The following is a 23,043-nucleotide window of genomic DNA, read 5'->3' as shown; positions in this document are numbered from 1 at the left end:
CCTTAGGTTGAAAGTAATGACGAGCTAACACAAGGTCGGGTCCAATACCAATATCCCACAACAGTTCATAACAACATAATGCAAGTAATAAAAGATGTATTTCAGAAGTAAAATGCTTAGCTCGTTCATAGTTCCAGAAAATAGTCATGTTTTTCAAGTATCTTATTGAATACCCAAATCTTTTACCGAAAATGCCAAAAATATGAGTAAGTTTAAAAACTGTAATTTTTCCAAATATCCTTTCCACAATAAATAAGATGTTTCATTTTCTTTCCAGATAGCAAGTGTGAAATACCTCTCTATGCCCACATATCAATGTGTGTAAAAAGTCATGATGGACGTGATACTGTACAACATGAGGAAAAATGCATCTCTATGCCTGTATGTCATGTGTGCATGCCAATGCCATGTATCTCAAAGATGAATCATGTACTCACACTATTAGAGTACTCAATCTCACTGTCTCACACTTTCCACTCATCATGCTCAACCACTCGGTACTGTATATGGCCCATACGACCCGGGAAAGATCCATCCCGGAATATATACATCATCGACCATCAGTCACTCAGTACCGAGGAAGGCCAATCTGGCCCCATGGAGAAGATCCATCTCCAGGTATATAAATGCTTCAGACAAGATCCATGTCCAGGGAAGATCCATCCCTCAATAAAATCAATCACGCTCACTAGGGGTGTGTACAGACTCCGAAGGGACTCCTACAGCCCAAGCGCTATCATAAGCCAGATCTAGTCATAAATCAATATAGCATGTTGCGGCCCATAACTGCCACTCATAATCAGGCTCTCGAACTCACTTAGTCATCAATCTCTCCAGTCTCACTCACGGGCTCATAATGTCATGAAACTAGCCCGACAACAATGATATGATGTATTAATAAATAACAACTAATACTGAGATATGATATGAATGCATGAATATGACTGAGTATGAAATATTAATAAAATCAGTAAGATGACAGCAAGAAATGACCACTATGGGTACCAATAGTATCGGCATAAAGCCTAAACATGATATCTAGCATGATTGACAGCTCAATTACTTTATCGCATGGTGAAAACACGGATATCAACAAAATAGGGCCACTATAAAGTGCCATGGAAACAACGGAGTCCAAATTCACATGGTGCACACCCACACGCCCGTCACCTAGCATGTGCGTCACCTCAATACCAATCACATAACACGTATTACGGAGTTTCATACCCTCAACACTAAGTTTAGAAGAGTCACTTACCTTGAACAAGCCAATTCTAACACCGAGTAAGCCAAGCGATGCTCCAAAATGCCATCTTGTGCATTCCGACCTCCGGAGGGCTAGAAACTAACCAAAAACAACTCAAGTACATCAAACAATGCTAAAGGAACTAATCCTGATCGAAAAAGATCAAATCTTGAATCACAAGTCCAAACCGGCCAAACGCCCAACCCGGGCCCGCACCTCGGAACAAGACACAATTTACAAAATCTAACAACCCATTCAATTACGAGTCCAACCATACTAGTTTCACTCAAATCCGACTCCAATTCGATGTTCAAAACTCAAATTTTCATATTATGAAACATTAGGCCAAACCCCCCAATTTCCTCTTTAAAATTCACAATCCAATTTCCAAAAACAAAGATAGATTAAGGAAAAATAACCAAAACCGAGTAGAGAACACTTACCCCAATTCATATTGTGAAAATTGCTTTAACAATCGCCTCAATCCGAGCTCCATAGCTCCCAAAATGAAGAAAGAACCAAAACCCTCGATAATATAGCTTTTGTCGAGCGATTCCGCATTTGCGGACAATTCGTAGCATCTGCGACCACCGCTTTTGCGGTAAAACATCGCTTATACAAAAATAACTGACCCAGCAATCCCTCGCACCTGTGGCCTTTAATCCGCTTTTGCGATCGTGCTTCTGCGCACTTGAACCGCATCTGCGGTTGCGTAGGTGCGTCCAAGCAACCGCACTTGCGATCCTCATGCCCAGCTCCCCTTCACGCTTCTACGACTCCTCTGTCGCTTCTGCGACCATCACACCTGCGTAAACCAGCCGCAGGTGCGATCATACCAAAACCAGCAGCTAGCAAAAATCCAAAAATGCAATAAAATGATCTCAGCCTGGTCCAAAACTCACCCGAGCCCCTCGGGACCCCGTCCGAACATGCCGACAAGTTCCATAACACAATACGGACCTACTCGAGGCCTCAAAACACATATAACAATATCAAAATGACGAATCACACCTCAACTCAAATCAATGAACTTTTAAATTTTAAACTTCCACAACCAATGCCGAAACCTATCAAATCACGTCCGATTGTCCTCAAATTTTGCACACAAGTTATATTCGACATTACGGACCTGCTCCAACTTCCGGAATCGGAATCCGACCCCGATATCAAAAAGTCCACTCCCGGTCAAACTTTCCAAAACTCAACTTTCGTTATTTCGAGCCAAATTCAACCACGAACCTCCAAATCACAATCTGGATGCGCTCCTAAGTCCAAAATCACTAAACGGAGCAAACAGAATCATCAAAATTCCAATCTGAGGTCAAATGCTAAAAAGTTAAACTTGGTTAACTCTTTCGAATTTAAAGCTCCCTAGTTGAGAATCATTCTTCCAAATCATCCTGAATAACCTGAAAACCAAAACCGACGATTCACATAAGTCAAAATACCTCATACGGAGCTACTCATGCCCGTAAACTACCAAGCAAAGTGAAAATGCTCAAAATGACGGGTTGGGTCGTTACATCCTCCCCCACATAAACATATGTTCGTCCTCGAACGTGCCCAGAGTTATTCTCAAAGCCATCAACTGCCGTGTAACCTTACCATGCACACACCCGGGGGCGATCCCACATCACCCTATTCCATATAGGCCCGAAAACACAACATAACTGAAGATCATTACTCCAACCTTAGCCCATAATCCTTAGAATCCAATTTCCAACATCCGGAATTTCTATAAGGTCAGAATCTCGCATCTACACACTGTATACGTCTGAACAAGCTATAACCATAATCCAAGATATAACCACATGATATACCGCATAACTCAAATACTCATAGCAATAATATCTAGTCACAGTAGTTGCTCAAAACCACCCAACATCGGTAATAAACCTCATGTCAAACAAAACCTCATTTTAAAACCTTCGTACACTGCCAATGATGAAAGAAACATGCAGAACTCACAACCATTCATCAAACCAACTAATCATGGAATTCCCTCTCATTCGACAAGAACTATAGCCAATTCTAAGCCGACTTCGATATTATCCTTCCAAACATATTGTAATCAATTCTGATAGTATCCATTCTAGGTCCAATGATCTCATCTCATCCAACAAGACCACTATAGTGACATGCCACATCAATACAATCTAAAGCCATAACCCGTGCAATCCGTGCACCAATAAGCAACATTCCAAATATACACAAATCATGGAAAAATGACTCAAACGAGAGAACCATCCCGCAAGTTCAACAAGTACCACCACAACCGAAATGCTACGAACCCATCATACTTAGTAGAACCAAGACACATGAATCTAACACGAGGTATCAAATCTCAACATAACTCTGCTGCAATGCGTGACCCCATCCAAACACTGGTCCATATGAAATACCTCAGCCACAATGCTCAAAATCGATAACCACGCAAAATTCGACATCAAGTACCCAAAGTGCATTACCGTAACCACGGAGAGAAAATAACACAATACCACAATCCGGAAAGAACATAGCCAACGCGCAATCAATCACGCAATACCCAAATACTCATCTCGCTCATATTTTGCTACAAAACCCAAATAGAACCGCACCAGGTGTTCTTATAACCAACGGATCACAACTCCTCGTAGCATAGAAGAGTAACTCACATATCATTTCAGAACACGAATAAGTTCAACAACAATAGCAGTATGAAGCCAACCAATCCGGTTCGGTGTAGAATATACATCCTATTGGGCCTACCAATGGACCCCCAAATCAACTCTGGTCACCCACAAATAGATAAATAACCCTCCGAAAGTCCACAATGACTGAATCATAACACATACTATCATTTGTCTAGCTTCGGCCACAACCTCACAGTCCACAACCATGAAGCAATCTGTCCTAAGAACTCCTAGCCTCCAAATCCATCAAAAACACGAATCACCATATCTGATTCCATCTCCACCGCCTAAATTTCTAACACATCTTTCATACACGATCATCCCACGATGAATACTTCTAAAATTCTTTTGTGCCACCTAGAAAATTTTATATATTGTCACGACCCAAATTATCCCTCCGAAAGGGGTCGTGATGGCACCTAGTCTTTACGACTAGGTAAGCCTAATATTGCAAAAAATATAAAGAAAACACAAGATTTTAAAGGTAAACAGCATATTATAAATAGCCAAGAGTAGCACCACTTAGCATATACAAAATAGTTTCCCAAAACCCGGAATATTACTAAGTCACAAGCTGTTATAATCTATGCAGCTCTACACAATAGTCTGACGAAAATAAGGAAAGTCTCTAGACGAGAGAGTAGAAGGGGACTCCGAAGATCTGCGGACGCAAGCAGAAATACCTTAAAATCTCCTAGAATCAGCAGCACGCACTAACCCCAAGGCTGATAGCTCGTACCTGGATCTGCACACGAAAAACATGTGCAGGAAAAGGGCATGAGTACACCACATTGGTACCCAGTAAGTGCCAAGCCTAACCTCGGTCGAGTAGTGACGAGGTCAGGTCAAGGCCCTACCGGAGTAAATATAATAAATTAAACAGCAAAAGATATAAGTAGAATTTACGGTAACACAGTTAAAGAAATTCTCGAAAATTTAACAGTTAAGGGAGCCCTCTACTCAAAATATGGTAAACACAGTGGGAAATCTCTCAGGATACCGTCCCATAGTTTCAAATGAATATGAAGTACAGGGGAATCTCCCGGAATATGTCCGTAGTCCCAAAGTAAATATGCAGTACAGGGGGATCTCCCGGAATACGTCCGTAGTTCCAAAGTAAATATGCATTACATGGGGATCTCCCAGAATATGTCCGTAGTCCCAAAATAAATATGCAGTATAGGGGGATCTCCCGGAATACGTCCTTAGTCCCAAAGTAAATATGCAGTACAAGGGGATCTCCCGGAATACGTCTGTAGTCCCAAAGTAAATATGCAGTACAGGGGGAGCTCCCGGAATACGTCTGTAGTCCCAATTTAAATATACAACGCAAGATGAAATGACAGGTATGACATCAAGTTATACAGTTTATACTGGACGCAGATAAGGTAAATAAGGACTTAACTAAACATGATGCACATAATGTCAATTAGGCAGTTAAAACACGTAAGCATGCTTTTCTAGTCTAAACTACACAATTGAACATATTAGTACAACTTAATAAGAGAAGCAATTTATGATTTAAAAAGGTTAAACAGGATTTTTTTTGCAATAATAGCCTGTGTACGTACTCGTCACCTCACGTACACGGCGCCCACACACCAAATAATATCAAGATATCCTAAGGGGGAAGTCCCCAACACAAGGTTAGACAAGCCACTTAGCTCGAACCGCTCAAATCAACTTGATATCACCTTCTTGCCACGAGTATCCGACTCCAAATGGCCCGAATCTATTCAAAACAGTAAAATACCATCAATACACACTAATGGAATGAATCCCACAAGAAAAACTACAAAATTAGGCCAAAACCCGAAATTGGCTCAAACCCGGCCCCCGGAACCACGTCTGGAAACCCGACAAAATTTATGAAACTATAAATCTCATTCACTCACGAGTCTAACCATATCAAATTTACTAAAATCCGACACCAAATGGTCCTCCAATCTACAATTCAAACTTCCAAATCCCTAGTTTCCAACTTCCAATTTCCACATTAAATACACATTAACTAGGTGAGAAAATACATGTCAAGGCAAGATTATTGACCAAAAATAAGCACAAGAAAATTACCTCAAGAAATTCCTCGAAAATGCTCTCAAAAAACGCCCAACCCGAGTTTGCAAAGCCAAAAATGATAAAAATCACGAAGCCCTTCGGTTTTAATCATTGTCCAGGTATTTCCGCACCTGCGGAACCTGGGCTCGCACCTGCGGGTGCGCTTGTGCGGAAAACGTGTGCATCTGCGCAACTCACTTACCCCCTCTTCCTTCGCACCTGCGACGAAAGGGCCGCACTTGCGCGCGCGCCTGCGTACATCTCTTCCGCTTCTGCGCATCTTGCGCATTTGCGAACAGCCTTGCATTTTTGCGGGCATCGCAGATGCGGAACTTCCTCGCACCTGCGACCCCAGGGCAACTCTCGACTTCTTGCATCCGCGCCTGTATGTCTCGCTTCTGGCAGGCCTCACCTGCGGACTCCCCACCGCAGGTGCGAAAACACCAGAACCAGCAAAAATCAGAAATTCCTCTAAGTCCAAGCTTTCACCTGTTAAGCATCCGAAACACACCCGAGGCCCCCGGGACCTCAACCAAACATACCAACCAATCCTAAAACACCATGCAAACTTAGTCGAGCTCTCAAATCCCATCAAACAACGCTAAAATCACGAATCACCCTCCAATTCAAACTTAAAAAACTTGAAACTTCAAAATTCTACAACCGATGTCGAAACCTATCAAATCACGTCCGATTGACCTCAAATTTTGCGCACAAGTCATAATCAACATTATGGACCTACTCCAACTTCCATAATCGGAAAACGACCCCGATATCAAAAATTCCACCACTGGCCCAAAACTCCAAAAATTTGACTTTCGTCATTTCAAGCCTAAATGAGCTACGAACCTCCAAAACACAATATGGACATGCTCCTAAACCCAAAATCACCTAACGGAGCTAACGGAACCGACGGAATTCCATTCCAAAGTCGTCTTCACACAGTTCCGACTACGGTCTAAATCCTAAGGCTTAAGCTCTCATTTAGGGACTAAGTGTCCCAAAATACTCCGAAACTCAAAACCAATCATCTCGGCAAGTCACAATAGCAGAAAAAGATTTGGGGAAAGCAGTTAATAGGGGATCGGGGCTATTACTCTCAAAACGACCTGCCGGGTCATTATATATATCAGCAGTAGATCAACCGGGAGTGTGTCGCAGTACCAATGAAGTATCCATAAATCAAAACACATTGCCCATTCTGAAATGTATACTCTCATCAAGCCATACCAAATAGTAATATCATTTACCTAGTTATCTAAAACCGTCCATGCTTCCTAAGAATTTATGTCCTTCCCTTCAAAATTGAATTGTGACCTTGCACATGCAAATCTCAATCCCACACAACACACCGCATCTACTATGCCATCCTATGAAGAGTACAAGAATCTCTTAATCAACTCTAAGTCACAAGCAGAATACATACCCGATCAGTCAGAAACCTTCCATTTGATCTCATCTCGGAGAAAATCCCAATACGCAACATATTTCTCACGCTGGTAAGAAATATACTCCTTGAAACGTGGTAAAAACAATTTAGAACTCTTAGTAGTCCATTTGAACATAACCAAGCTATCTGAACCGAATATTTCTAACTCAACCCAGCCACGTAGGTCGCCAAAACCCAAGAGTATTTCCACGAAACACCTGTGGAGACTAGCCACATCATAAGTACCCAAAGAACCGATTATATCCATTATTGTGCTGATCCAACCTACTACCACGTTGTCCTATTTCTCCAAGTCCCTTCCAAATTGCCTTGAAATTGATACTTCTCCTTGTTGGAACACCACGATCCTAAACCAAAATTCACCACACAAGAGACCCTAGTATAAAACCACAACGCCCTAAGGCATATAAGCCGCTGACTTCCCTCTTAAGCACCTAAGGCACCACAACAGAGACACCCACTCTAAAGAGACCTTATGTGAACCTAAAACTGTTTCTTTCACCTTCTTGATACTGAAATGCACAATCCATAATGATATAAAAATGCCACAAGTCTCGACACCATCTAACGCAACTCCCAGTTTCTTGCCATATAGAAATCTTGAAAATTCCAAATCGCTACATATAAATCTTGAATCCATTAGAACCATTCTCGAGAGTCATCCACTCTAATCAAATCTCAATTAAACCGATCAAACGGACCGAACGACCTGTGCCCCATTAGCACACCAACACCCGAGGGAGTAAAGAGTAACCCACACTTCTAAGCAACTGAGCAAATTCCTACTCCATGTACACTACATCCTTCACGAATAACCACTCAATTATTTTATAATTCTTATATACTTATAGAGTGTGATATAACCTGTATCCATAAATACCTTTACCCGAGTCATCCTTGATCTTGACTTTTTTAAGTCATAACTGATTCACCAGTATACCTCAAACCGAAACCAATGCAACACATAACCGTGAAATCAACTCGTCGATAGTAGACTCCCCCACTTGGCTCAAAGGCATGGAATAAAACATCTGACTACTTACAATAACCATACCCCATTACTACCATAATACCACAGTGAGATTCCATTAAATCTTTCATCCGCTCATGCAACACAAACCATCTAGTACCTCAAATCATCTGCAAATCTCGTGTTCGTCCTCGTGATGGTTAAGCCAACTTCCATAGGCGATCCAAACTCAAATTGCAATATATATCATTCACTCGTAAAAGAGAACTCTCTACATAACATCTTAGGGATCACATAATCTCAGGACACCTCGTAGGGGATAACCCACTTGTTTTGCCTCAAACTGACATCTCACTACACCCTTCCACAGTCACGACTACTACGCAATCACTTAAGCTTATCGATTCTGAACTCATCAACAAGACATGAGAATCTACTTCACTCCACCACTAAAACAACATGAGAGATCCCTCAATACACCCATAACTCGAGACTAAACGCCAAATCAAGACAGAAATCAGACACCCCATAGTCCTTTCTACATCTCAAGTAAACTCTTCTCGTCATATTCGAACAATCTGAATACATCCCGCAGTCACCTCATACTCACCACATTGTCATCCAATCACAAATTCCACTAATAGGGACACCACCGGACATATAAGTCCTAAAAGCACGTGCTCACACAATCGAAATCTCTGTGCTCAAGCTACAGTCAATACCCGACCTCAAGTCCTCCAAAATAGCCTATCATCAGCACGCTAAAATCAAATCTGGCACCTCAACTATGGAATCACAAGTTGTCGATGCACAGCTGATACCGAGTGTTCATGTACGCATATAAATGTGTGGAAGGAATTCAAAGAGTTACACTTCAAGTTGAATCAATGTCGCACGATAAGGAAAGAAAGATGGGAAGTATGTCCTAAATGTCCTGTAGCCTTCGAAGATAGATATGGACGTCATCATACCGAAATGCAAGACTCTACTAGACGCTTGCTCATGACTTGTAGAACCCTCCATCATGAAATTCATTGGGAGTTCCTCCACTTCCAGAATTGTCGAGCCCCGAGCTTGGGTTTTCTAAGGTTGTTGTATTGACTAGTGGAGGAGTTTGTAGTTAATTAGGAAATCCCCTAACAAAGGCTTGAAGAGCACTATTCACATGTTCTGCAATCAATTGCTTTAGAGCGTCTCGTTCGACAGTTTGTTCATCCCCTTGTTGATCATTAGCGTGTGATGTAGATCTTTCAGGTGAACCATCAGGGGATTGTCGAGGGGATCCCGTTGGGGAGAGGAGTGGTGGAGTTCCCTTATGTGAGTTCAACTGGTTAATGTCGTTAACCGTTGACGTAGTTGGTTGTCAGAAAGCAGAATTTAAAAAGTGAAAATATTATAAGATTCCCGGCAACGGAACCAATTTGTTTAACTAAAAAATAGATTTCTCAGTTAGAGTCTATATTTAGGAGAAAACGGGTTACTGATAATCAAGTTTTACTTCACTTCCACAATAACCTTTTAGAAAAATAACAAAAGTATAGAGAAAACTATCAAAGAGAAATAAGGAATGAATCAACAATCAATCCCTAAAATCAAGGCTGGAAACTTTGATAAAGCAGAGAATAATGAAATGTATTTCAATAGTAATCGTAATCTTCCCTTACAAATGAAATTCTTTATCCTTATATAGGAGCGTACAATCATAACGGTTTTCACACTTAATTTGGATTCATTATTGGCATTAATTGTATTGATTGCCCATTATCATGGATAATCGTAACTGACATATTTATAGCTATATATTCCTTATAATTGTTCTGATTCCCCTTCCTTATTTACTTCTGGTTCGTGTATCTTCCCCTCTTTTTAACCTTTATTTATTTCGCTCACACCTCTTCTTTGATAACTGTCAGGACCGGTTCTCTTCTATGTACTGTCTCGTGGGTGTTTCTCCCATACATTCCTTGTATTCTTAATTCCATTAATTGAGTGTGCCACTTGTCGATATACCATTTTTCCACGCATCATGTTTTATCACCTTGCTAATATTACATGTGTAATGCCTTTTTTACACCAATATACATACTATAATTTCTAAAGCGTTGCTGCCTAATGAATGACGGGTATCTCCTAGTTGCTTCCTTGCTTGGCTAAATACGTTTTCTGATGCGACTGTTGAAATCGGCACATTTGCACGTCTCGAGCCATGGCTGAAAGAACAGTAAATTAATTTGAGTTGCTCCTCCACCAACCCAGCGGTAGAAATTCCTTTGTGCGGAGCTCTGGTGACTTTTACAAGTAGAATTGGAGTTTATCAATGTTCCTACTATTGGTTTGTTTATGCTCTCCTAGTGTAGACCAAATTAAATAATCTTCAACACTATCATTATCCTCCAAAGCACCGGATGCAAATGTTGAAACTGAACTTGAAGTAATATTTGCATCTACAACAGCAGAAGCATCAACAATGTTAGCATAATAATTATATAAAGTTTGTAAATATTTGTGTAGATTAGAAATACAAGTTTCAACATCAGGGGTTTCAGTTGGTCCAATATCCATATAAACATATAAAGCAGTGATAATTGGCGACAAGTGATCATTTTGATAGAAGGGTTTAAAATAGCACCAATTAGGTAAATAAGAGGAATTGAGTAGAAATATTTCTTAAATTTATCTAGCATAGATTCAACAACAGAAGTATATCCTTCTTTCTTCTTCAAATTATAGAGTAAAAGAGAAACTTTAGCAATATGAACTAAACCATTTGCAATAGTAGGATAATAAGCTCCAGAAAACTCAAGTGTAGCCACATAAAGTTTTGTAAAATTTTACAACATCATCAATGACATCCCAAGTTCTAGATGTTAACAAACGGTTAGGATTGGTACAATGCGAATTAACAACTTCAGTTATAGGCATTTTATATTTATGACAACATCTTAAGAATAAATAAGTATAATTCCACCTAGTAACTATTTCTTCAGGCATGAGTCTTGGTTTTAGTCCATATTGTACACATTTTTCCTTAAATGCATTTAATCTAGCACTTCTATTATTTCCTTGAATTACACTAACAACTCTGACTAAATTGATCTCATCTCTAAATAATTCAAGGCCACTCTTCACAATTAAATTATAAATATGACATGCACACCTAACATGAAATACTTCAGGAAGTGGTGGGTGTAGATGCAATTTGAATATTGTAACAGCATCATTATTGTTAGAAGCATTATCAAATGATATACACAACTTTTTCTGAAAGATTGTAAAATATAGCAACTTCATGGATAGTATTACTTATAAATGCACCAGTATGACTTTGATCTTCATCATATTTAAAAGTAATAATACGTTTTTGCATACAAAAATTATCATCTATCCAATGGCATGTAACAGTCAAATAATCATTTTCATTAACAGCACGACCAATCAGAAGTAAGAGAAACTCAACAAGAAAGACTGGCGAACAAATAATGGATATATGTCTGATATTGTCCAAAAAGCCTAAAGATATCATCTCTACAAGTACTTCTAGGAATACCTTTAAACAAAGAGTTATAAATTCTTTGAATATAAGTAACAAGAAATGGTGAAGCAGCAAAACTAAAAGGAAAAAAACCTAAAAAAATTTATTTTAGCTAATTCTTCCCGATATTTCGCTATATCGTATTTACCCATTAAACCGTCAGTACCCATATTAAGTTTTTTTTGCCCACCTTCCTCATCAACACCCCATGCAATAGGGTGATTATCTACCATGTGCCTACGAAGTTGACCCGTTCCCCATGCCTTACCTCCGGTCTCATGTTTATAAACTTCCTTACAAATTTGACATCTTACATAATTTTTATCTTCTTCTAGTCTTTCAAAAAAATTCCAACACTTACTTCTTATTCTTCGATTCCTCTTAATAGGGAGGGGAGGCCTACCTGTATTATCACAACCTCCACCCCTAGTATTTTGAGTTTGACTAGTATTACCAGGTGTAGCTGGTGATGTTTCAAGATTATCAAATGATTGAATAACATCTAAATTATCATCTATACCATACTTTTCTTGCATTCGCTCATAATCTACATTGAAATTTTCAGGTGAACTTTCAAAAATATGTGTAAAGCTACTAGAAGAACCAACACCACCTCTTGATCTTTTGGAAGTTTTCTTACTACCACCTCTACTAGTGCACGCTTTTTTGGCTGCTCTAAGTAAATCCATTATATAAATTAAATTAAAAAATTAAATTAATAATTCTAAATAATAAAATAACTGTACACCAAATAAGAGAAAGAGATGGAATGAGTGTACCGGGATTCCGGATATCGCACTAAATTTGGTATCACACTTCAATTGATATTTGATACTTGATATTTGATGATATTGAATATTGATAGCACACTTCACATGAATACTTGATATTTGATAATTATAATTTTGTAGTGATTAAAGTAAATATTTGATGAAACTTGAAATAATAAGTAATTGAGAATTTAGGAGCAAAAAGCAAAATTATCAAGAGAAAATTGAGAGAGAACTAGAGTAGTAAGAGAGCAAATTGTGAGAAAAATGAAGAAGAAAGGGGGCTATTTATAGTTTTTAAAAGATTAAAATTGTAATTTATTAATTATTAGGGGTGGGAGGCTATTTTCTTAAGAGGGTAGGCCAAAATAGCCATTTTTGCAAAATATGAGAGTTGCTTAACAGTCATTTTTGAATTTGACCGTTGCAACGGTCAAAAAATTACAACGGTAATCGGGACCGAGTTCCGGGGTACCGATTATCAAAATATGTTCGTTCCCGCCCGGCTTTCCCCCCAACCCTCCCCAACCCGTCTCACCCCCTAGCGTACAGGACTGACCCGGGTTGAACCGAGGTGTGATTAGACTGGGCTGGCCCGGCCCGATTAACCTGCTTACTTTCAATGTGCATGTGCTTTCCATTCGGAAGTCGCTCCTTGCTATAAAGCAATCAGAGAAATTGTCAGAGTAGTATTCCAAAGGGAGAAAAGTTGGGACTCAATTGATTACATTCCTACCCCTGCCAGCTTTAGCTCCATAATTTTATTTTTAAAGCTTTCGAATGAAAGGCTTCTAATGAAAGAAGGAAAGTGAACAAAGGAAAAAGTTAAAATGAGTGCAGCAAAACTATCAAACCTTAGAAAAATTGTTTATGAACACTGAACCTAATTTTAAATCATAACTCAACTAGGCCAGTCAATAAAAGGTTATTACTTTTTAAAAGAAAGAGTTATCTTGTTTTTTCTTTAAACTAGTTTTAGTGTACGTGCGTTGCACGTGTTTTTGTGTCTATTAATAAAAAGTGTATAAAATGTAGAATAAGAATAAATTATGTGTAATAACAATTGACATCTAGATAAATATAATATTTATTTAAATTAAAAAATAAATAGTACATTGATGAAATAGTTGAATGCATAGCTATTGGTTATCTTTTAAACTTGAAACGATTAAGAATTTAGGAAGGTTATTTATATTTGTTTTTTTATGAAAATAAGCATGATATATTATCTTTTTGTGTATCTGACCTAATATCTTTTATAGACGATAATCTTGGTGTAAGAAATACAATTTCAAGTATTAAGTATTATATATACCATATAGTAGGGGTGGCAAACGGGTAGGTTGGGTCGGATATGGACGGGTCGAGAATAAGTAATGCAAAAACGGATATATTATCCGAGCTGACCCATATTTAATACGGATAGAAAATGGATTAACTGGCGGATAATATGGATATTCATATTATCTATGGCTTCTTGAATATGATCACTTTTAGGAGAATTCCTAGTCTTCCAAACTTGAGGAACCTGCAATTTGAATCTTTACAAATATAAAAATTAAAATCATTAGTTATCCATTGGTTATCCATTTTCTAAGTGAAAAAATATGGTTCTTATTCATATTTGACCCGTTTTAGAAAAGTTCATTATTCAACCCATTTTTAGTGAATAATATGGAAGGATAGCTATTTGTTTTATGCATTTTGCCACCACTATCATATAGTATGTATGATTATCCTTACTAAAATATTCTAAATTATAGTTTTTTTGGGGATTTGGTTAAGGTTGTTTGAATGAATAAATAAATTTTGATAAAATTTTCTTCTCTTATTAATTAGTACTTTTATCTCCCTCTTCAGGTTTGTTTTTCCCTCCTCTACTATATTTATTTCATTTTTATGCCTTTAATAATTTAACTTTTCAATGCCAATCTATTTGTTTTTTCTTCTAAAAAGGCTATTGTTCTTGTCACTTTTGATTGATCTATAAATGGAAAAGTAACTCCTTCTAAATTGTCATATTAGTGCATGAATTTTATAAAATAGTTCTAAGGCCTCTTATTATAGTTTGTCTTTAGACCATTAATTTTATTAAGTCACCCCCACAGTTAGCTATGAAATTTTATTTATTTAATTTTGTATTTACTTAAGGATTCTTGGGTACTTTTTATTTTCTCAATCTTAATGATTACTCTTCTTATAAGTCGAGTCAGTCTAACAAACTGACATTTAATATTCTTTAATTATCCATCGTATTATTCGATGTTTTGACTATTAAAGAACAAATGTTTATATTTCAAGGCATGTTTAATGAATATTATTTTCTTTTTTTTTTCTTCACCTGCTAGGTTCTTTAAGTTTTCAGATCTTTATAAAATTTAGTGGCTTAGAATTGAAGATACTTTTTAGACATGCACATCGACATATATTGAAGTTTTTTCAAGTGAAATTATTTAATTATTTACTCGCAAAATGTGACCAATGATATATATATGACAATTAAACCATATCAAATTTTATATATATAAAATAATTTTTCCTGCTATAAAAAGTTACAAAATATTATGTAATACGTCTAAAATAAGATTTAAAATCAAAGACTATCATATTTGTTAGAGTAATTCTTTTCATAGTTGATTTTATACTTGATGGAGTAATATGTCTCTCTAAAATTATTAAAATATATATTATTTATTTTTATTAACTAAATAATATATTACTATAAGGTACATACTCACATATTTATTTAGTCATTCGCCAACCAATCAATGAGTCTATGAAAATCATGGGAAACCAAAAAAAAAACCTTCTTAAATTTTGGTACATAATTTCAATAGAAAAAATGTTTGACTAAAGGGTAATGAACTTACTATTATATATACGCAATGGATCAAAATATATTTTTCAAAAAACAAAAGTCTTTCTCTATTTTTATTTTTGGTAAAATAATGAAATTATATAAAATTAATTGGTGTTAAATTTATGAGCGGTTATAAAATTATAATTAAGAGTAAACAAAATTTCTCAATTTTTTCTAAGATACTAAAATTATATACAATTAAGATATTAATTCATTGAAAATTTAGAGAATCAATTGTAATATCTAACATATAAAATATTAATGGAAGTTATCATTATATCTAACATGGAATATATATTTATGTTGATATATTTACTTCTCATAATTGTATAAATATTTACACTAATAAATTTATTCTAATATAATTAAATGATTAATTATTTTTAAGCAAAAAAAAAAAAGACAAATCTAACGTGTATTGTGTACATATGGAGAAGTTTACCATAAATTGATATAATGACATTATTCTTTTATTATGGAAAATTCATAAAATTTAGGAAAGGTTAATGACTTCTTACCTAATTCAATTAAGGTTTGATTTAGTAAAAACAAATTGACTTGATTTTAAGGTCCTAAATATTAGGAAAGTAATTTAAATTATAATTTTATCCAATGTAAAACTGATTTTAAAGGGTAAAAAAGGCGAACGGCATTTTGCTAATGACCTTCGTGCTTTTAATATAGTATAAATAGATAAATATGGGGCTCGAATTTGAATCGTTAATACTGCACGATAGGCCTAGTTCAAATTTGGTATACTTTCAGATTAATTAATGTCACGCACGACCATCATCAACAATTACCTCAGACAACAACACTTAGAGTCAGTTTGGCCAAACTCACAAAAAATGCTTATTTTGAAAAGTACTTTTGAATAATTTGTGTTTGACTAATTTATTTAAGAAGTACTTTTTTTAATATTAGATAAACAAATTGTGTTTGGCCAATCTTTATAAAAAGTGCTTTTGAGTGTCAAATTACCAACAATTTCATCTCTAATTCTATCACACAACGCCTCCATAATATTAGAAGACTTGTCTTGCATTTCTAAAGGAATACCAGAAGGCTCATCCCCTTCCTCAATCTCTGCAGTAATATATTTATTAGCATGATAGTTGAATTCCTTATCAGTAGAAGAATGTCGTCGGATGAAATTGTGTATAGCCATGGTAGTTATAATAAGATGAATCTGAGTGTCAAACTTGAAAGAATGCATTAAGCGTAAAATAGAAAACCTATTTTTCCAGACTCCAAATGTTCTTTCAATTTAATATCGAAGACTGGAGTGAAAAAAATTGAATACCTCGTTTGAATTTCTAAAACTAGAGTTGCGCTTGAAATCTGGGTGATGATATCGCTCACCCTTATACGGTCCTAAATAACCCATCGTTGTTGGATAGCCTGAATCAACTAAATAATATTTACCTACACCAAGTAAAAAAGAGTTAATTAAGATGAATAAAAATAAAATCTACATATTAAAATAACACAAGGCATAGTATTAGTGTTGCTTACCTGATGGAGAATGAGGAAAATTAAGGTTTTGCCTTCTAAGTGCCTGATCAAATATTCTAGCATCATGTACAGTACCTTCCCACCCAAGTCATACAAATGCTGTTCCAGTCACATACAACCATTATGTTTTGTGAAGTGAAACCTTTTCTACCAATGTATTTGATTTGTTCCTTAGAGCGAACAATACAAGACACATGTGTGCCATCTATAGCTCCAATGCAATTTTTAAAATATGGTCATCTTCTCTTATTTTTGGATTAATATCAGAAAAGGTTAGATCTTTTGGCTTAATACTATCCATAGCCAGTTTCAAACATGCTATCAAAAACATGATGAAAATGTCTGCTAACAGTCTCTCCAGAGTGTTGGAATTGTTCTTGAATCATTTGATTTCCTACACCATGTCCGACTACCAGTAAAAACATAGCAACCATCTCCTCTATGGTCATTTTTCTTGTTGCTTTCAAATCATATTGTTCATTTAATGTTTTGCATAAGTCAAAAAATATATGTTTTTCCATCATAAACATCTTATAACATCTCTTATCATGCCCCTTCAAATATCTCCTTGATGAAATAAAATCATGTATAAGGAGAAGTTCTACAAGGAGATTTTAGACAAAATTTTAAATAATATACTAATGTGAGAGCTACACTGAAAATTACGAAATCAAGTACATCAGCATCGTCATCTACTTCACTTATAAGAACTTCGTCAGCATGCTCATCATTGTTTACTGTGAATGGCATATCTGTAAGAAAAAGAACAAAATTAAATTACTTGAATAACAATCTATATATTTATTATAAAAAAATTAAATTCAAAAATCACCCAAGTACAACGACATAAAATTCTAATATTTCAAAATATAGATTCCAATAACCATAAAACATTATTAGAACAACATTTTAAAGCAAATTTAAAGTTTCAATAACTAGAAAAAATAAAATGCAGATAATAATAGATAATATCATTAAATTTATTCTTTTTGAAGCTCAGACATCTTTTCCAACCACTGCAATTGTAACTCTGGACTTCTTCTGCTAGAAACATTTCTCTCAATGGTTGCTTGACTAGTAGCACACTTGTTGTGATGACCCAAAATATCATCTTTAATTTAACCATTCATTTCTGTATTCTAATACCTCAAAAATTACTATTTATCATATCTCAACTTGCGTGCGCAGTCAGTAATTTTTTTTGAAAAGGTTTTATTTGAAAATTGATTAAAATATGAAATATAGCTTTGAAACTTAATTGGGTTGACTTTGGTCAACATTTTGAGCAAACGGACCTGGATCAGTGTTTTGACAGTTTCGGTAAGTCCGTATCATGATTTGGAACTTGGACGTTTTCCCGAAATCGAATTCGGAGGTCCCTAGCCCGAGTTATCGCATGTTGTCAAAATATTTAAGTTTAATGACTTAAGAGATTTGAATAATGTTTGACTTTATTGATACCGGGTCTGTATTTTAGTTTCGGAATCCGGTATAGCTTCATTACTATATTTATAACTTATCTGTCAAATTTGGTGAGAAACGAAGTTGGTTTGACGTGATTCGGACTCCCGGTTGTTAAAATAAAAATTCTAAAGTTTTCTCAAAAATTTCATTTGATTTGGTGTCTGATTCGTAGTTCTAGGTATTATTTTGGTGGTTTAATTGTCCGAGTTTCGTATGAAGCTTTTGGACTGGTGTGCATATATAGTTTGGAACCCGGAGGGCTTGGTGTAATACAGATCATTATCGGCGCATTTCGGAACCATGAAACTGTTGAACCTACTGCTACTGGTTTCCTTCTATGCGATCGCGTGATTACGTCCGCGATCGCGAAGGCTTAATGGCCACGAATAAAAATTTTACTATGCGATCGCATAGTGAGTTTCGCGATACAGTTGCAGCAACTAAGTCACCGCGAACGCGAGGGCCAAGCCATGTTTGCGAAGAAGGAATGAGGCAGAAGCTGAAGCACAAAAATTGTGCTACAGGATCGCACAAGGTTGTACGGGATCGCGGAAGGCTGAGAAGTTGTGTTTCGCAAGAGCTCTGTCGCATTCGCGTAGAGCAAAAGCTGGCCAGCCTCGCGAAGCATTGTCCGCGATCGCATAAGGGAAAAACCTCGGCAAACAGAACTTAAATTCTAGAAATGGGATTTCGCCCCATTTCCTACCATTTACGATTTTGAGCTCGAGCAAGGCAATATTTGGGCAATGTTTACCGAAAAATATTGGGATAAGTGTTCTTTATCCTATATTGATTTTATTTCATGATTCCATACTCATTTATATCATGAATCCGTGAATTTATGGAAGAAAAATCAGATTTTTATAAAATCTTTCAAAAATGTAAAATTAAGATTTGAAGGTCAATCGAGTGTCAGAATTTTATAATTTTTGTATGGTTAAACTCATATCGGAACGGGTGTTCAGATTTTATGAGTTTTTCGGGATTTGAGATGTGGGTCCCATTATTAATTTTTAAAATAAATTTCGAATTTTAATCCAAAAAATTAGTAAATTAATATGGAATCAATTCCTACGATTTGTATTGAGTATATTAAATTGTTTGTGACTAGATTTAAAGATTTTGGACACGAATTTGCGAGGCAAAGGTTTGTTGGAATCTTGAAATTTATTGCGAAGCAAAGTAAGTGTTGTGGTTAACCTTGACTTGAGGGAATAGAACCCTTGAATTATTTGGTACGCGAATTTCATGTGTAATGATGTATAGGCAAGGTGACGAGTGCCTATACTTCGTCAAATTAATTATTTTCATAATTATTTAAAAATCATAAATTGTTGTAAGACACGAATTAATTTTTATAACAATTGTTTCTCTCATATTCCTTGTCAAATATTAATTCTTGAATTCATGCAATAATTTTTACATGCTTAATTTATTTATGTGTCTTAATTGCTACTTGAAATTTAGCATATTAAATATGAAATTGCTTATTTTCTCCCTAATTTTCACAATTCATTACTACTTGTCATTATTTGTTTCCTAAATAATTTATAAATATCGTGTGCCTTACTGCCTAATAATTTCTTACTGAATATGGTATTTATGAGAGTATTTTTATTATATTTAAGAGTTGTTAAATTATATTGTTGGAGCGTGTTGCACGCCACAATGGAAATAAAAATGAATATATTGGGGGATCGGGTTGCACGCGCGCAACAGATTATAATTTAAGTTTATATTGTTGGAGCAGGTTGCACACTGCAACAGATTATATTTTAAGTTTATATTATTGGAGCGGGTTGCACGCCGCAACAGAAATTTATTGAAGAATTATATTGTTGGAACGGGTTGCACGCCGCAACGAAAATTGATTGAAATAATAATTGGTTATGACTGCCGAGTTGGCTTCAACTGTTGAAATGAGCTACCTGTTATATTTCTATTATTGTTGTTATTACTATTATTGCGTACAGGTTAATGTAAGTAACTTGCCTTAGCCTCGTCACTTCTTCGTCGAGGTTAAGCTCGGCACTTACAGAGTACGAGAGGTCGGTTGTACTCATACTACACTCTGCACTTCGTGTGCAGATTTTGGAGTTGGTCCCAGCGACATACCATAGACTTGCTCGGATTTTAGCTACCCAGAGGAGACTTGAGGTATAACTGCACAACGTCCGCAGTTCTGAAGTCCCCGTCTACTTTATTTTTAGATGTGTGCTTTCTTTCAGACAACTTTATTTTACTCAGACCCTTGTTTGTATTATTTTAGAAGCTCGTGCACTTGTGACTCCAGTTCTATGATGGTATTTAGACATTGTATTATTTTTGGTTTGCATATTTAAATTCAGATATTATTTCGGTTGTTGGTTTCTTTATTATTTAATTAAAAATGGATTGTTAAAAATAATTTAAATTATTTTAACGTTGGCTTGCCTAGCAAGTGAAATGTTAGACGCCATCACGGTCCCGAAGGTGGGAATTTCGAGTCGTGACAAGTTGGTATCAGAGTACTAGGTTACTTAGGTCTCACGAGTTACGAGCAATCTTAGTAGAGTCTGAAGGATCGGTACGGAGACGTTTGTACTTATCTTTCAGAGGCTATCAAGTTTAGGAACAATATCATTTCTTTCTTATTTTGTCGTGCGATTTTATTCTATCATCGATGATTGAACCATTATATTCCTATTCTCTCGCAGATGGTGAGAACACGTAATACATCTACCGACGGACAGGGACCAGAACCCCCGGTGGCAACTATGACCAGGGGTAGAGGTCGAGGCCGAGGTCGCGCTAGAGGCCGAGGCAGAGGCAGAGGCAGAGGCAGAGCTCGGTCTAGAGCTCGAGCAGCAGCACCTGTTATAAAACCTCAAGTGGATCTTTAGGAGGAGGTTCAAGTTTAGACTGTACCGGTTGGACCAGTTCATGTTCCGGAAGGATTCATAGTCACTCCAGTGCTTCAGGACGCTCTAGTCCATTTGGTGAATCTTATGGAGGGCGTGGCCTAGAATGGTACATTTCCAGTGGCACCGGCCGTCTCACAGGCTGGGGGAGAAGCACAAACTCCCACTACTCCCGCTCTGGAACAGATGGCTCCTTAGTATCAGGATCCAACAACCCCGACAGTTGGGGTAGTTCTGCCAGTTATTGCGGCGCAGGCCGGTGATAGGACCGCTATGTCTTCTGAGGCTTTACTGAGGTTGAAAAAGCTTACTAAACTCTTTCGAGTTCACTTCAGTGGTACACCTTCTGAGGACCCACAGGATTATCTTGACCGTTGCCATGAAGTATTACGGAACATGGGTATAGTTGAGACCAATGGGGTCGATTTGATGTATTTCAGATGACGGGTTCTGCCAAGAGGATGTGGAGAGAATATATATTGACCAGACCAGTTGGATCGCCTACATTAACCTGGGAGTAGGGCTGGCAAGTGGGCCGGTCCCGGGCCTAAACGGGCCAAGTGGGCCGGTCCAAACGGTCCCGGGCCGGTCCCAAATTAAATGGGCTCGGGCCTAAACGGGCTTTTTGTAGGGACCGGCCCGGGACCGGGACCATTTGGTCCCGGGCTAAACGGTCCCGACCCGCGGGCTAAACGGGCTAAGTGGGCCCAACGTATTTGTTTTAAAAAAATAAAATTAAATAGATATTAGAGACAAAAGGATGTTAAAAAAAATATCTAAGACAATGCTTTATAAATTTTAAGATTTCTATTTTAACATACTTGAGAATTCTTAATCTAGCTAATTCAATACCCTTATATTTAAAGACTGGCGGTAATCCGCACAATCAATAAGGATATAAGAATTGAAATATACTTGAATTTTATATATAGTTTAATGACTGTATGGAAGGTTAAAAACCTTTACTCAAGTAAGGGGTCTGTCGTAATATAATACATACTTTTATTGAGCCCATGTGTCTAGCAGTTCTAACCGTGAAAGAAGATGCCCTTTTAAACTCCTTTTATCGGGCTGAGGTTCACGACTGGCTAGACGAAGCCACTAAGGCAAAGCCAATAAGAGCAGTGTTATATTAGACTGTACCAACCATCCTGACACCAAGTCAAAACTCTATATATAAAGTTCATTTATATTTAAATAGATGCCGTCTCTTTCATGGTTTATATAGGAGAGAAGTTAGATACTCAACATAGATATGAAGTCTCTTAGCCGGACATCGTCACGGCCAGAGAGGAGAGACTAGAAGAAAAACTAATTAAGAAAGAAATCAGTACCTTTTGGCCGGGATGCAAGGCCTGAAGATGGCGGGCGGTAATCCGCACGGCCTTCTCAACTAAGCTAAAACAGAAATCACCGTTTGACCGGGAACTGGACTTGTTTCGCACCTCTCATCTGACATTTATATGTCTGGAAGTTTTCCACCAGTTAAAGATTTCTATTTTAACATACTTGAGAATTCTTAATCTAGCTAATTCAGTACCCTTATATTTAAAGACTGGCGGTAATCCGCACAATCAGTAAGGATATAAGAATTAAAATATACTTG

Source organism: Nicotiana tabacum, chromosome 24 (assembly GCF_000715075.1).
Source record: "Nicotiana tabacum cultivar K326 chromosome 24, ASM71507v2, whole genome shotgun sequence".
Lineage (NCBI taxonomy): Eukaryota > Viridiplantae > Streptophyta > Magnoliopsida > Solanales > Solanaceae > Nicotiana > Nicotiana tabacum.
The sequence above is the reverse complement of the archived record's forward strand: the minus strand, read 5'-3'. Positions refer to the sequence as shown.